General features: G+C 40.4%; 1 protein-coding gene across 1 annotated transcript in view; it reads right to left on the reverse strand.

Annotated features, from left to right (window-relative positions):
* The window catches only part of AADACL3 (arylacetamide deacetylase like 3), a 127372-nt gene that overhangs the window by 75305 nt on the left and 34659 nt on the right, over positions 1 to 17408 (reverse strand). Inside the window, exon 4 of the mRNA XM_061160717.1 lies at positions 15526 to 15635. The gene's annotated coding sequence lies outside the window, so the exon portion shown is untranslated. The remainder of the gene's footprint in view (positions 1 to 15525; positions 15636 to 17408) is intronic.

Raw genomic sequence — 17408 nt, forward strand, 5'->3', positions numbered from 1 at the left:
GAAATACACACTCCACAGTTTTCAGTCACTGTGGCCTGACCCTAGTCCACCCTCCCAACTCACTTGGGGCATTCTCTTTCTGCCTCTCTGCCCTAGACTCCAGTCCTGCCAGCCACCTTTCAGTTCTTCATTTAGAAAATTTACTTAGTCTCTTGGCCTTCCTACATTCTGCTCCCTCAGCCCACAGTGTTCTTATCACAGCTCTCTGCATGGCTGGCGTGTTTCTCCCTCGGGTCCCTGCTAACAGAAGACACCTTCTCCCTCCAACCATATCCTCTCTGTTAGTTTCCTTCTTAGCACTTATCACAACTTATAATCATATACTTGTTGTCTACTTGCTTGTGTTCTGTCTCCCTCACTGGACTGTAAGTCTTCTTTAAAAATTGATTTCTGATTCTTTAACATTTGACAGAATTTGCCAAATAAATAAATAAACAAGAAACACAGCCTGCCTGCTGCCTATAAACAACACGGACCAAGATTGTACCAACTCTGCAGTGTATACCTCTTAAGCGTCCACAATAAAAAGCTGAATTTAGAAAAACAGTTGAGCCTTTGCAAGTAACTCATTCACAGGACAGGGTGTGACAGGCAAGGGCAAGTCCAGGCTTAAGGACAGTCACTTCCCCAAGTTTAGATCTGTCTAAAGAACCATAAAGTTCTTACAGTGAAGGTGACAGCCAAAAAAAAAACCCTAAAGGATGGGTGTAGTACATTTCTGTATTAGTTCCAAGTGTAACAGGGAAGAAGAGAGTCTGACTCCAAGTTACATCTGTTTCTTTCACTTTAAGCTTTGCTCCCCATTGCTTTTGTTACCATAATCACTGAAAGGATGCTCTCTATAGCTTAGTTGTTGTTCAGTCACTCAGTCATGTCGACTCTTTGTGACCCCATGGACTGCAACATGCCAGGCCTCCCTTCATTCACCATCTCCCAGAGCTTGCTCAAACTCATGTCCATTGAGTTGGTGATGCCATCTAACCATCTCGTCCGCTGTCGTCCCCTTCTCCTCCTGCTTTCAATCTTTCCCAGCATCAGGGCCCTTTCTAATGAGTCACGTCTTCCCATCAGGTGGCCAAAGTATTGGAGCTTCAGCATCAGTCCTTCCAATGAATATTCAGGACTGATTTCCTTTAGGATTGACTGGTTTGATCTCCTTGCAGTCCAAGGGACTCTCAAGAGTCTTCTCCAACACCACAGTTCAAAAGCATGAATCCTTTAGTGCTCAGCCTTCTTTATGGTCCAACTCTCACATCCATACAAGACTACAGGAAAAACTATACTTTTGACTAGATGGACCTTTGTCAGTAAGGTAATGTCTCTGCTTTTTAATATTCTGTCTAGGTTGGTCATAGCTTTTCTTCAAGGAGCAAGTATCTTTTAATTTCATGGCTGCAGTCACCATCTGCAGTGATTTTGAAGCCCAAGAAAATAAAGTCTGTCATGGTTTCCATTGTTTCCTCATCTATTTGCCATGCGGTGATGGGACTGGATGCCATGATCTTCATTTTCTGAATGTTGAGTTTTAAGCCAGTTTTTTCACTCTCCTCTTTCACTTTCATCAAGAGGCTCTTACTTCCTCTTTGCTTTCTATCATAAGGGTGGTGTTATCTGCATATCTGAGGTTATTGATATTTCTCCTGCAATCTTGATTCCAGCTTGTGCTTCATCCAGTCTGGCATTTCACATGATATATTCTGCATATAAGTTAAATAAGCAGGGTGGCAATATACAACATTGACTTACTCCTTTCCCAATTTGGAACCAGTCCACTGTTCCATGTCCAGTTCTAACTGTTGCTTCTTGACCAGCATACAGATTTCTCAGGAGGCAGGTAAGGTGGTCTGGTATTCCTGTCTCCTGAAGAATTTTCCACAGTTTATTTTGGTCCACACAAAGGCTTTGGTATAGTCAATAAAGCAGAAGTAGATGCTTTTCTGGAACTCTCCTGCTTTTTCTATGATCCAATGGATGTTGGCAATTTGATCTCTGGTTCCTCTGCCTTTTCTAAATCCAGCATGAACATCTGGAATTTCTTGGTTTACCTGTTGAAGCCTCACTTGGAGAATTTTTGAGCATTACTTTGCTAGCATGTGAGTCTATAGCTTTAAGCATATATAACGACCTGCCTCAGGAAGCCCTGCCCTCTGCCTGAATATTAAACTAAAATGCCTTTGTTCAGGTCACAGGGAGACATTCTGACCCTGCCCACCTGTGAATGGCTACAGAGAAAAAGAAATTAACACATCCAGCACAACAAAGGAAACTATAAGCAAGGTGAAAAGACAGCTCTCAGAATGGGAGAAAATAATAGCAAATGAAGAAACAGACAAAGGATTAATCTCAAAAATATACAAGCAACTCCTGCAGCTCAATTCCAGAAAAAAAAAATGACCCAATCAAAAAATGGGCCAAAGAACTAAACAGACATTTCTCCAAAGAAGACATACAGATGGCTAACAAACACATGAAAAGATGCTCAACATCACTCATTATCAGAGAAATGCAAATCAGAACCTCAATGAGGTACCATTACATGCCAGTCAGAATGGCTGCTATCCAAAAGTCTACAAGCAATAAATGCTGGAGAGGCTGTGGAGAAAAGGGAACCCTCTTACACTGTTGGTGGGAATGCAAACTAGTACAGCCACTATGGAGAACAGTGTGGAGATTCCTTAAAAAACTGGAAATAGAACTGCCATATGACCCAGCCATCCCACTCCTGGGCATACACACCAAGGAAACTAGATCTGAAAGAGACACGTGCACCCCAATGTTCATTGCAGCACTGTTTATAATAGCCAGGACATGGAAGCAACCTAGATGCCCATCAGCAGACAAATGGATAAGAAAGCTGTGGTACATATACATAATGGAATATTACTCAGTCATTTAAAAAAATTTATTTGAATCAGTTCTAATGAGGTGGATGAAACTGAAGCCCATTATACAGAGTGAAGTAAGCCAGAAAGAAAAACACCAATACAGTATACTAATGCATATATATGGAATTTAGAAAAATGGTAATAATAACCCTACATGCAAGACAGAAAAAGAGGCACAGATGTATAGAATAGACTTTTGGACTCTATGGGAGAAGGCGAGGGGGGGGATGATCTGAGGGAACAGCATCAAAACATGTATATTATCAAGTGTGAAACAGATCGCCAGTCCAGGTTGGATGCATGAGACAAGTGCTCAGGGCTGGTGCACTGGGATGACCCAGAGGGATGGGATGGGGAGGGAGGTGGGAGGGGGGTTCAGGATGGGGAACACATGTAAATCCATGGCTGATTCATGTCAATGTATGGCAAAAACCACTGCAATATTGTAAAGTAATGAGCCTCCAACTAATAAAAATAATTGGGGAAAAAATAAAGCTAAACATGCATTAATATGGAAAAAAACATATAAAGGAATTATGTGTATGTTAAAAAAAAAAAAAGAAATTAACACATCCAATTCCCAATGCTAACTAAGCCAGGAGATATTCTGCAAGACTCAGGGCCTTTTTATTTGACTGCCTCACCTCCTCCACCTCACTGTTCTATAAAAGATACTGGCATCCAGACCCCAATGGATGGTACTCTAGGACAGGGGTCCCCAACCTCCAGGCAGTGGACTGGTACCTCCTGTCAGATCAGTGGCAGCATTAGATTAGAAATAAAGTGCACAATAAATGTAATGTGCTTAAATCATCTTGAAACCATCCCTCCCACCCTCAGTTTGTGGATAAATTGCCTTCTACAAAATTGGTTCCTTGTGCCAAAAAGGTTGGGGACCACCACTTTAGGACAGCTATCCACCATCTTTTCAGAAGCTCAGTTTTCTGAATAGTCACTCTTTCTTGCCACAAACCTCACCTCCCAATTATTGCCCTGCTGTGCAGTGAGCAGAATGAGCTTAGATTCAGTAACACAAGCTCACAAAAGGAGATTCACATTTATTGGAGAAGTTTGTTGAGAGGATGTGACTGCAAGCTGACCCTAGAGTTGGATCCAGGCAATCAGGCTTCTTATTTGATGCCCCTGTCCTTAGAGTGTACACTCCATGCACTTCTGCTTAAGAACCATTTTCAAAGACATAGCCTTGAGGGACTAAGGCACTGTTGAGATCATCTGGATATTATATGTGATGGAACCTGTTGCAGAGAGGAAGCCAATTCTGACTCCATGTTGGAAACTGTTTCTTTGACTTGATGTTCATTGCTTTTGTTATTATAATCATACTTAATAGCTTGACTCAAGAGGATCCTGCCCCTCTGTCTGACTGTAAACTGAAATGCCTTTGTTCAGCTCATAGACAGATAATCTGTCCCTGCCCACTGGTGAGGAGAAAAGATTGTTGTTGTTCAGTATCTCTGCTGTGTCGACTCTTTGTGACCCCCAGGGACTGCAACATGCCAGGCTTACCTGTCCTTCACCAGCTCCCAGAGCTTGCTCAAACTCATGGCCATGAGTCGGTGATGTCATCCAACCATCTCGTCCTCTGTCATCCCCTTCTCCTCCTGCCTTCAATCTTTCCCAACATCAGCGCCTTTTCAAGTGAGTCGGCTCTTTGCATCAGGTGGCCAAAGCTTCAGCTTCAGCATCAATCCTTCCAATTAATATTCAGGGTTGATTTCCTTTAAGATTGACTGGTTTGATCTCCTTGCAGTCCAAGAGATTCTCAAGAGTCTTCTCCAACACCACAGTTCAAAAGTGTCAATTCTTCGGCACCCCACCTTCTTTATGGTCCAATTCTCACATCCATACATGACTACAGGAAAAACTATAGCTTTGACTAGACAGATCTTTGTCAGCAAAGTAATGTCTCTGCTTTTTAAGATTCTGTCTAGGTTTGTCATAGCTTTTCTTCCAAGGAGCAAGCATCTTTTAATTTCATGGCTGCTGTGACCATCAGCAGTGATTTTGGAGCCCAAGAAAATAAAGTCTGTCCTTGTTTCCATTGTTTCCTCATCTATTTGCCATGAAATGATGGGACTAGATGCCATGATCTTTATCTTTTGAATGGTGAGTTTTAAGCCAGCTTTTTCACCCTCCTCTTTCACCTTCATGAAGAGGCTCTTTAGTTCCTCTTCCCTTTCTGCCATAAGTATGCTGTCATTGGCATATCCAAGCTTATTGATATTTCTCCTGTTACAGCCACACGTTCTGGGAAACAAACTCACTTAGAAGGACAATGCAGATAGTGGAGTGCAGTTTGTTACATTGGCAGGCCCAAGGCAGAGTCTCCTCTTAGCCAAGGACCCCAACCAGTTTTTGTGAAAACCTTATATACCCTAAGTGTACGTGCCCAAACCCACCTCCCCAAATTCCCTGAAATTAGTGTGAATAAAGGAAAAGAAAGATACAATCAAAGTTAACCCGTGATTCATATGCCTTAGGCCTAGGTAGTTAACAGTGGACAATTATCAATAGGCCTGTGGTCATACCCCAATAAGCATAATAGAATTTATGATTCTATTTGATTACACAGACAATTAGGGTATTCTTTCAGGTGACAGAGAGTCTAGGTATGAACTCTGGGGCTCTTCCTTCCAGGGGTCTGGTTTTGCAGTTGTTATGTTGTTTCTATAGATACTGGGCAAAGAGCTCAAAGTCCACAGTCCGGCCCAAGATGGAGTCCTGCTTTCAAGAGGAGCCTGTTCTGTCTGTTTCCTCCTTCACTCCCAGCAAGCTCCCTGCTGAGAGAAGAGATTACCACACCCCTTCCAAAGGCTGGCCACTTCCTTGGAGATGTTTTGCAAGACTGAAGACCCTTTCACTTTTCTTCCCCACTGTCTCTCCCTCTCTATTCTGCCTTATGACTTTAGTTGCTTCTTTCTCTCTGACTCTACAAAGGAAACTGGCATCCAGATCCCAGTAAGATGGTTATTTTGAGGTCCTAGCATGCCATCTTCTCAGTCAAATGGCTCCCTGAATAAAGGCTCTTCCTTGCCTCAGCCCATCTTCTCTCAGATTTATTGGCCCATCACGTGGCAAGCAGAGAGAGCTTGAACTGGGAAACAAACCCAGCTATGTATAAAACTTTTTAAGATTCTGGTGAGCAGGTACTGAGAGCTGACTCATTGGAAAAGACCCTGATGCTGGGAAAGATTGAGGGCAGGAGGAGAAGGGGACGACAGAGGATGAGATGGTTGGATGGCATCACCAACTCAATGGACATGAGTTTGGGTGAACTGCGGGAGTCAGTGATGGACAGGGAGGCCCAGCGTGCTGCGGTTCATGGGGTTGCAAAGCGTCAGACACGACTGAGCGACTGAAATGAACTGAACTGAACTGAGACTCCTCAAGGTGGCGGGGTGGTAGGCACAAGTTTCGAGGAAGGAGCCTACTGTGTTCCCCTCTCCGTCAGCTGAGAATTAAAGCCACCTTTCTATTTCCTCCAAACTCTGTCTCCACATTTTTCATTCAGCTTCATTGGGCAGAGAAAGACAAGATTTTAGCCAGCAACACACCGACTATGTGACAGATAAATGGGGGTACAGGGGAAATATAAAGCATAATCTTTGATCTAATGGAGTTAAAAACTTGCAAAACAATTTGAGACTACTCCCACCATCAATCATCAACACCTGCTAAGCTGATGGACTGCAGGAACTTGAGAGACAGAGGAGCATGTGTAGGCTGAGAGCCAGGAAAAGCTGTTGCAGAAGGTAACTTTGAGTTCTGCAGACCACTCCTGACACCCCGTCAATGAAGAGGAGAGGACTAGAGTTCACTGCGTCCCTGCTGAGCTCATCTCCTTGACTTTAACCGATGAAGACATTTCAGGATAAAGACCTTCTTTCCCAATCAGCAACGTGCTGTACATGCAAATATCTGAGATTGTTACAGCCAGCAGGACTCTTCTCACTCCAATTACTCCCTGTTCAGGCTTGCATCATCTTGTTTTTCTTTTTCCTGCTCTGCATTTTCCACCTACAACATTCAATTCCTATTGACTCAGCACCAGACGACACTTTTCTTCTCTGGAATCCTCTACTGTCTCCATAGCGAGACTCTGTCATTGCTGATCACAGCTGCCTTCCTTTTGATCGATCACCAATTGCCTGCAGCATGTACAAATAGGAGTACCAGCGGCCTCCACCGACCCCATCTCCTCAAGACAGGATGCCATGCCAACCCATGTGTCATTCTCACACACCCCAAGTGGCAGTCAGTGGCCACGATCCCATTATCTTTCACAGAAATTGAGAAGGAGCCTGAGAAGAAAAGAGGAAGAAAGGAGCATCATATGTGATGAGAAGTTAAGGGCTACCAATTATGACTTTAGGAGAAAGTCAGTGACCCTGAGACACAGGCTAAGTCTGCCAGAAAAGCCACTGAATGATTCTAGAGACTTGCTTGTGATCAAGAGGCAAGTATGCCCCCTGCCCCTACCCACCACCATCAAACACACAACTTGTAAATAATCAATCAAATGTATACTCCTCCAGTTCTGTACATTCTTAATTTCACCTGCTTGACAGTGCTGCTCTTCCATGCTAGAGACAGTGTTGTCTGGCAGCAGAAGCTTCAATCAGAATCTAATTTTCATCCTTGTAGATACCTAGGTCTCATTCACTTTCTCATTCAAGTAAGAACCAAGCATTTCGTTCAAAACCATTAATGAAACAACAAGCCAATGAAGCCTCCTGTTGAAATATCTCTTCTCATTTATATTTGTTTACATTGTATGCTCTTCATACCGAGTCCTCAATAGACCAAAAACAGGGCTTTTTTTTTAGATTTATTTTTAAATAAACATTGTTTTCAAGTATAATCTATAGATACTACTGTGAGATGAGGCATTTAAATCTCTCTTAAAATAACACAGTCTGTCAAGTTTAAAATCCCTCAAACCAAAATGCAGGCTATATTTATATAATGTAATATAAATTACTAAAATCTTAAATTCTAAATAATTTTGCCACAAAGTGAAGACGTTCAAAATTCTGTGAGAAAATACCTTCATTGTCAAAAATAAACAATAAAATGGAAAATAAGAATAAAAATTTTTCAAAAAAAAAAAAAAAGCTTCCTCAGCAGAAGAATGGATAAAGATGTGATATATATATATATGTATGTGCATATATATATATATATAATATATACAATGGAAAATTACTCAGCCATAAGAAAAAAAAGAGAAGTTAGAGTTCTCTGAGCACTAACTATCCTGGTGATTCAGAGATAAAGAATCCACCTGCCAATGCAGGAGACACAGGTTTGATCCCTGGGTTGAGCAGATCCCCTAGAGAAGGAAATGGCAGCTCACTCCAGTATTCTTGCCTGGGAAATCCCATGGACAGATGAGTCTGGTAAGCTACAGTCCATGGGGTCACAAGAGTCGGACAAGACTTAATGACTAAACAACAAAACAACAATAAATGTTGCATTTTCCTTCACCATAAAAAAAAAGAATGAAATTTTGCCATTTGCAACAACATGGATGAAACTCAGAGGGCCTTATGCTTTAAGAAGTAAGTCAAACAGAAAGACAAATATCATATAATAAAACTTACATGTGGAATCTAAAAAGTAAAACAAATTGAGTGAATATAAGAAAAGAGAAACAGATTCAAAGACACAGAGAACAAAATAGTGGTTATCAGTGGGGAGAGGGAAAAAAGGAGCGGCAAGATAAGGGTAGAGGATTAAAAGGTAAAAAGTACTATGTGTAAAATAAATGAGGTACAATGGTACAGGACAGGGAATATAACCAATATTTTATAGTAAGTTTAAATGGACCATAATCTATAAAATGTTGAATCCTGAAACTAATGTTGTGCACCTGAAACTAACACAATATTGTAAATCAACTATACTTCAATTAAAAAAAAAACACTAAAAACTATTTCTTCTATTGTTGCTCACTCCTGGAGTGCTGCTCAGAGTAGGGTAACACATCTCCTGTCTTTTTGTTTAAGTGAAACCAGAACAGTTTAACTCTAACTCCACCAGCAGGCTCCTCATCCTTTATCTCACCATCTACCTTTTCTCCTACCTGCCCTTTACATATTTTCCTCTCTGCACATTTTTTGTTCTCATCTTTTCCCTCTTTTTCTTCCATTTTCCTCTCCCTTCTCTTTCCCCCATTCTCTAACTTGGTCTTTCCCTGCCCTCCCTTGCATCTCCCATTCCTTGCCATTCAAAGGCTATAAAATGAAGTCCAAACACAAATTGTTATCGTTTGTTTTGAGAACTGTTTGCTTTAATTTTTAAAGTGGGTGCTTTGAATATTTTCCATTTTGAACTCTAAAATAAACATTTACTTTTTTGTGCCTACAAGTGTTCACAGTGTTCCCCATGAGGATCAGTGGACCTTGAAAGAGAAAAAGGATATATGCTCTAGAGTTATAATACATTGGGACAAGCCCTTTCAAATCTGCTTGAACTCAGTTATCTCTTGTGGATGCACAGACACCTGCAGATAAAGTCCTGAGGAGGGGGCTGACCCGTTCTTACCAAGTTCACACGAAGCATCCCCCAAAAGACGGCTGGAGTTTCCAATTGCTCTGGCAAACTGAGGAATGAGAAGTCATGTCATGCCAGTAATATTTAACTTGGTCAGGGGTAAAATCTGAGTTGTAGCACTTGCTGATTACTATGGCATAAATGCTTCCATCATGACCAATTTCAAGCTACTACCATGGCATCACTGAACACGGAGTTGAGAGTCAATGCACAGTAAGCCCACTATTAAATAGTATTTGTACCATACAGATACACTAGATGTAAATAACCTCAAGGATAGATAACACTAAATTTTGCTAAAGTAATTAGAAAGTAATGGGTTTTTAGTATTTTTACCTTTGTTCACAGTATAAATTATTTAAGAATACATAATTTAATTTTTAATAATGGCTATATTAGACAACTAGCTTGCAAAATTTCTGAAAATGTAACATTCTGTTCTCATAAACTGGTACAAGCCAGCTCCCACACACCTCCTTGAGGAAAGTCACCTCCTCTTATCCAGTTATATCGGAAAAGCTGGCCGCTCAGATCAAATGGGATTTTAAAAGCTGCAGTAACAATAGAATATAAGAAGGTTTCTTTACAAATAATGAAGGAAAACTAGAACTCAAGTAAGTTATCAATGTTGTTTGTGGCATTTGTGTAGAAAGACCATACTTCATCAAAAGAAAAAAAATCTTCTTGGTGCCTGTGATGCACCAAACACAGCCATTTGCCACCAGCTCAGCCTCCCTCAATCATCACTTTCATCAAGGTCTGCCACACTGTGCCTTTCCACCTCGTCTCCAATAACTTCTCCTTTGCCCAGACCGACTTAAGCATTTTTTCCCAAGTACATGGCTCCTTAGCTCCACTTGGTCTGTCTGGCTGTACTTCCCTGCTGAGAAGCCCTTTGATTTCACATTTCAGGAACTAGCTTGGATGTCACCTCCAACTTTTCAACCTCAGGATCAGGGGGCTCCCATAGCTCTGGTTAACTGCATGTACCTTAATCTGCACTCTGTGTGTATGTACTCACAAGACATTTAGAAAAGTCAGCAGTGGCCACAGGACTGGAAAAGGTCAATTTTCATTTCAGTCTCAAAGAAAGGCAATGCCAAAGAATGTTCAAACTACTATAAAATTGTGCTCATTTCACATGCTAGCAAGGCAATGTTCAAAATCCTTCAAGTGAGGCTTCAAAAGTACATGAACCAAGAAATTCCAGATGTACAAACTGGATTTAGAAAAGGCAGAGGAACCAGAGATCAAATTGCCAACATCCATTGGATCATAGAAGAAGAGCAAAGGAATTCCAGAAAAACATCTATTTCTGCTTCATTGACTATGCTAAAGCCTTTAACTGTGTAGATCACAACAAACTGTGGAAAATTCTTAAAGAGAAGGGAATACCCGACCACATTACTTGTCTCCTGAGAAACTTCTATGGAGGTCAAGAAGCAACAGTAAGAATCAGATATGGAACAATGGACTGGTTCAAAATTTGGAAAGGAGTATGTCAAGGCGGTATATTGTCACCATGCTTGTATAATTTAAATGCAGAGTATATCATGTAAAATGCCAGGATGAAATCAGCATTGCCAGGAGAAATATCAACAACCACAGATATGCAGATGATATCACTTTAATGGCAGAGAGCGAAGAGGATCTTAAAAGCCTACTGATGAGGGTGAAAGAGGAGAGTGAAAAAGCTGGCTTAAAACTCAACATTCAAAAAACTAAGATCATGGCATCGGGTCCCATCACTTCATGGCAAATAGATGTGGAAAAAGTGAAAACAGTAACAAATTTTATTTTCTTGAGCTCCAAAATCACTGCAGACAGTGACTGTAGTCATGTAATTAAAAGATAGGAATATAGATAAATAAAATAGAATTGAGAGTCTGGAAATAAACCCTTATATTTATGGTCAGTGGGTTTTTAACAAAGTTACAAAACAGTTCAACAGAGAAATTATGCTATTTTTGACAAATAGTGCTGGAACATTTGGACATGTAGAAGCCAATAATTTATGTATTATACATATATGTATATATATACATGTATATACATATTATGTAAGAAAGATAGATCTTGACCAATACCCCCTATCTTATACAAAATCAACTCACAGACCTAAATGAAAAATCTAAAACTAATAAAATTCTAGGGAGAAAAAGTACCTTGCAGTCTCATCAGAACAAAAAAATTCTCTATGTCCAATGACGATGCTAACTAGATTTATTGTGGTGACTAGATTTAATGTTATGTGTCAATTATACCTCAGCATAAAAAAAAAGAAAAAAAGAAAGCAACATGTAGCTACCTTGCTCTTCTGTATTTAAGGAACCTTCCCCAATATACAAAAACCCTACAATTACCTCATCTGGAGCAGAAACCTCACAAAAGAGAGGATGACCATCCTTAAAACCTACCCCAAACATCCCCTATTTTCATTTGACTCATAACAAAGGTTAAATTTCAGTATGTCCTGGTGGCCTGGAAGTGGTAGCACATCTCTGGGTACAACTGGTGCTGAGTGCAGATTTGCCCCTTCTTCCAGGGAAGCACTACCTCCTCTTCAGAGTACGTATGGACCAAAATAATCTATACATTATGCCTTCACTAAACACCTGCTATAAAACAGTCTGAGGTGGGACTTCCCTGGTGGTCCAGCGGATAAGACTCCAGGCTCCCAATGCAGGGGAACTGTGTTTGATCCCTGGTTAGGGAACCAGATCTCACATGCTGCAACTATGTCAAATAAAGACAAATAAGTATTAAAAAAAAAAAAAAAAAGACTGCAGTATGTGTAGCTCCCATCTCTGGCCTTGTTTATTTTCAGTGGTTATATAATCCTTTGACCCACAGTTTCTGGCTCCAATAAGTACCCAAAGCTGAAGTACAAAAACAAACTCCAGCTTGGAAGGGAAGGTAGAAAGGTTTGTTCTCACAGAATCTGTCCCCATGACCACTGAAATAACCAGCCCAGATTCTTAGTTTTTATTCATTGCAATCAGTAAATATTTATTAAGTAATCACAAGAGATTTATTGTGTAATTAAAGTTGATAATGTACTATGCAACCACGTGAAGACACAAAGCCAGAGTCCCCAAACCTGCACAGTCCATTCTTGATGAAGAGTAAACATACACCTTTATGTTTTCACAGACTCTGTTTACAGAGCAATTCCAAACTCTTTTCATTGGGTGACATGTCTCTGTGTGACTAAATGTTCTAGGTTCCATATGGGCAAGGTAGCTAGGCAGAGAATCCCCTAAAACTCAAATTGTTTCTAAGGGAAATAGGGGTTGTACTTACGCTGGAGGAGGACAAAGATAGACTCTGAAAGAGCAGGTGGTTAGAGGTTAGCGTCCATCATCACGGAGCTGATCTCAGTAAGGTAAGGATCTCATTGCTTGTGCTGCCCCAAGTCCCCAGCTATCCCACCAGCGGGTATTGTTGGTGACAAGATAAAACCCAGGAGTAAAGCCCATCACTGCTATAAGAACTACTTAAATGCTCCTGATTTGAGTTAGTTGTTTCCTTATGCAAAATATACATACATTTTTTTATCATATACTTGAATAATAATGTAAAGGACAAAAGGGATGGGAAAGAAGAAATGTTTAGGGGAAAGAGAACGACAAAGGGATGAAAAAGTAGAGAAGAAATAAGGAAGGAGAACATTACCCTATAAGTTCACTGAGGCCATTTACCAATACCTTGTACAGTACCTTGCACTTAGAGAGGGAAATGCTTATTCAATGAATGAATGAATGAACAGTCATGAAAAATGAGAGAGAAACAAGATACATGAATACATTAACTTATAAATAGGTTTAACTCTTTAAATATTAAGCAAATGTGCCTTTATATAAAAAGATAACAACAGTGATACTCCTTCCAAGCTCCTCCAATCAGAAATATGTACTTCCTATTGTTTATCCTCTGTTAGATATGAATCAGCCATATATCCTACTCGCCTCCCTTTATGACCAGGATATTGATCCCAGAATGGAAAAGAGCAACAGATGTCTGAACCCACAATCTGGTTTCCAGTGGAACTATACGCTCAACTAACATGAGATGGAAATGAAGGCTGAATGCCTATTTATAAGAACTGACTACATGCCTAGTGTGTATACAAAAAAATAAACCAAAGGTATAAGATGAAATTCTGGACTTCCAATCTACAAAAATCTCACAAGAGGTTTTATTGTTAATTGAAAAATAAGCCTATTTGCCCACGGAGGCCCTTGGGAAACAGTGTCACTGACTGGATAATATATATAAATACTTTGCATATATAACTTTAATTGTATGGCTTCCTGAAAAATGAAAGAATTTAGTTCAGAGACATTTGAGCTCAGTATCTAAGGACTACATTCCTTCTCCTAGGAACACAGAGATCTATTATTTCAAAAACTAAATCCTAGCCATATGCTAAAGATGACTCAGTGCCCAGAAAGCTCAGGAGAACAAATCTCAAAGAGAAACTGCCTCTGTGAAATGCCCCATTTCTCCCACCCAATATTTACATGCCACCTAACTATCACCCATGTGGTCTGAAAGCTATCAAAGAGACAATACTGATAGGTCCAGAATTGAACAATAGTTACCACAGATATATTTAGGGAGAATTCTTCTATTCAAGACCCTGAAAAGTACCTCTCAAATTTAGTTTTCAAAATTATGGTTTTAAAACACACTGGCTGAGAATCTGGAACCTAGTATTTTTTGAGGTTATTTGATCCATATTCACTCTACAGAGCAAATAGTGATTCCTGGAAGAAGGGACAAATCTGGGAACCTGGACTCAGCACCAGTTATATGCAGAGACCTGCCCACTTCCAGGCCACTAGAACATGCTGAAATGTAACCTTAGTTATGGGTCTAATCACAATAGGAGTGTTTGGGGTAGACTTTTTAAAGATTTTTAAAACATCTTTTTTGAATTTGCTGCTTCTTTTCTTATGTTTTGGTTTTTTGGCCATGAGGCATGTGGGATCTTATCGCCCCAACTAGGGATCAAAGCTGCACCTCCTGCATTGAAAGGAAGTGTCAACCACTGTACCACCACGGAAATCCCTTGGGTAGGTTTTAAGGAGGATGGGCATCTTCTCTTTTGTAAGGTATCGGCTCCAGGTGAGGCAACTGTAGGGTTTTCGGGGGAGAAAAAGATTCCTCAGATACAGAGGTGCAGGCAAGGGAGACTACGAGTGACTCAAGATTCCCAAGTTTCAGGTTCAACCAAAACTCTTCAATTCAAGTCTTGGAACCTCATTCCTTCCTTATCAATGACCTGCTTTCCCATGGAACACCTTGCAAGGCTATGAACTAAACTGATGTAATTCTGCAATCTGCACAATCAAATTTTGCATTTGATTTTCAATAATATCATGCCTGTGACTATAAGAAACAAAAGATTCTTTTAGGGTTGTTGTGGAAACTCTCTGGTTCTCAGGCCAAGAAATGAAGTTGTTTAAGTTGTTTAAGAGTTTAAATCCTGAGATTTTCACTTTCTTTTTCTAAGCACTCCACTGGAGTGCTTAGCCAATCTGGAACAAGGTCCTTGCAGTGATTGCTGCTTTCGTAACAGGTGCGGCAGCCACTTGGGCCCCCAAAGCACATGTGTTTCATCACCATCAACCACGTGTGGCTATTTGATTGTGATGCCACCGAGTGTCATATATAAGTAGCATCACATTTCCCCTTGGTGAGGGGCTCAGACCAACCCAACCACAGAAACAATCTTCAAGAGTTTCTCTCCTCGGACTAACCCTAATATCAATTTCTATTTCAGTCAGGGTTCAGTCAAGATGCAGAAACCACAGCAATTCAACCAGGGAAAGCATAATATAATGAATTATTCACTTGGTGAAAAGGTGGTTAGCTACTAAAAGAGTATAAGAGAATTTTATGGGAATAGAAATGGCAACCACAGGCTACAGCTTTTATTCTCAGAGCTGAGGGAAGGGTAAATAAGGAGGAAACGTCAAAATGTAGAGAAAAGCTGCTCCAGGCTAAGATTCGGGTCTCTAAGGAGATGGCTCAGCTACTACAGAAACATGTCACTCACCACTTGGATGAAGAGGAAACCTTCTAGAGGACACTCGCTAGCTGGAGCCATGGGAGCAATCCACCACCACAAGGAATACTGCCAAGGCCAGCTGTGGCCTGATTCATTCACTGTCACGTGGAGAAAAAAAATCAAGATGAGTCCTTCATTCTTCAATTTGGAGAATCCCATCAGCACACCCTTTACCCCCAGTTGGTCAAACCCAACATCTGGCAGAGAAAAAACTGTAGCTTGCAAGAGTACAGTTCCAGGGTCATAGAGCAGGATGAAGAAAGGTAGATGTGGAGCTAAAGGAAAATGAATGAACAATCGGAACACCTGAACATAAACACTAGGAGTAAAGACAGAAAGAGGTAAATAATTACAAGATATACTTAGAGGCAAAAGCACTTGTACTTGATTTTGAGTCCTTTTGGGAGTGAGTAAAAGGAGGGCTCAGGATGACGTTCTCCTAAGAGAGAAGGGGGAAAACTGGGGATGTTCAGTCTTGTATCAAATGAGTTTTGTTTGGTGGGGGAGGTAAGGAATTAAGAATTACATTTTGGGCATATTCCATATATCTATGACAGAAGTCAAAGTATCAAATGGCAGACAGCAATGCAAAGCTTGAGGCTGGCTGAAGATAAAAATGGACATCATCAGCAGGTAGGTGCTATTTCAGGTCACAGGACTAGATGACATCACTTACAGAGAGACTGTACTTAGATAAAAGGGCAACAAGCGTGCTCTGAGAAGCTCCCACTTATTATAGAAATCAGAGAAGGGATGAGGCGCACATAAAGGAGACAGATTAGCCAGTGAAAGAGGAGGAAAGAAATCAGGAGAATTTGGGATTATGGAAGCAGAGTAAGAAGTGTTTACCCCCAAATTAGTCAATTCTGTCAAATACCAATTCCACTGGATTTAACAAGATGATCTTAATGAACAGAGGAAAAGAGAAAGGAGCAGAGAAGTGAGTTGTAGCAAGAGGAAATGGTGGGTCAAGGTAAGACTTTTTTTTTTTTTTTAGGGTAGGACTTTTAAACTGAACTGTCCGATACGGGAGCCTCTAGTCACAGGTAGTTCCTGAGCACCTGAAATGTGACTAGTGAAAATTGAGATGTGCTACAGGTATAAATAGTGCACCAAGTTTTTAGAACTTAGTATAAAAAAAAGTATAAAATATCTTGTTGATAATTTTTATATTACTTGCATGTTAAAAATGGTAAATTCTGTATATAATGGGTTAAATAAAATGTATTACAATTACTGTTTCTTCTTTTCACTTTTTTGGGGAGAATTTTTATTTTATTTATATATTTTAATTTTTGGCTGTGCTGAGTCTTCATTGTCCCATGTGGGCTTTCTCTAGTTATAGTTTCTCTATATATAGAGGGGAGAGGGACTGCTTTCTCGTTGTGGCACGCAGGCTTCTCGCTGTCATGGCTTCTTTTGTTGTGGAGCACTGGCCCTAGGTCTGAGGGCTCAGTAGTTGTGGTGCACGGGCTTAGTTGTCCTGTGGCATGAGGGATCTTCCAGGATGAGGGATCAAACCCGTGTCCCCTGCATTGGCAGGAGGATTCTTAACCACTGGACCACCAGGAATATCAATCTTTTCACTTTTCTTAACCACTGGACCACCAGGAATATCAATCTTTTCACTTTTTTAAGGTGGCTATCATAAAACTTTAAATTACACACATGGCTCACCTTATATTCCTATTAGAGAGAACTGTATTAGGGCATGTTTGCATGCTAACAGAATGAACATGGGAGAAGCAGAGATTGATAAAATAGAAAGAGAAAGCAGAAGAGGGAAGTCATAAATAAGCTTCAAGAGATAAGAAGTGGGGAAACAACCATAGATTGATGGACAGAGAGAAAGACAGATGTACACATGCAAA

This window comes from Dama dama, chromosome 14, assembly GCF_033118175.1.
Source record: "Dama dama isolate Ldn47 chromosome 14, ASM3311817v1, whole genome shotgun sequence".
NCBI classification, from domain to species: domain Eukaryota; kingdom Metazoa; phylum Chordata; class Mammalia; order Artiodactyla; family Cervidae; genus Dama; species Dama dama.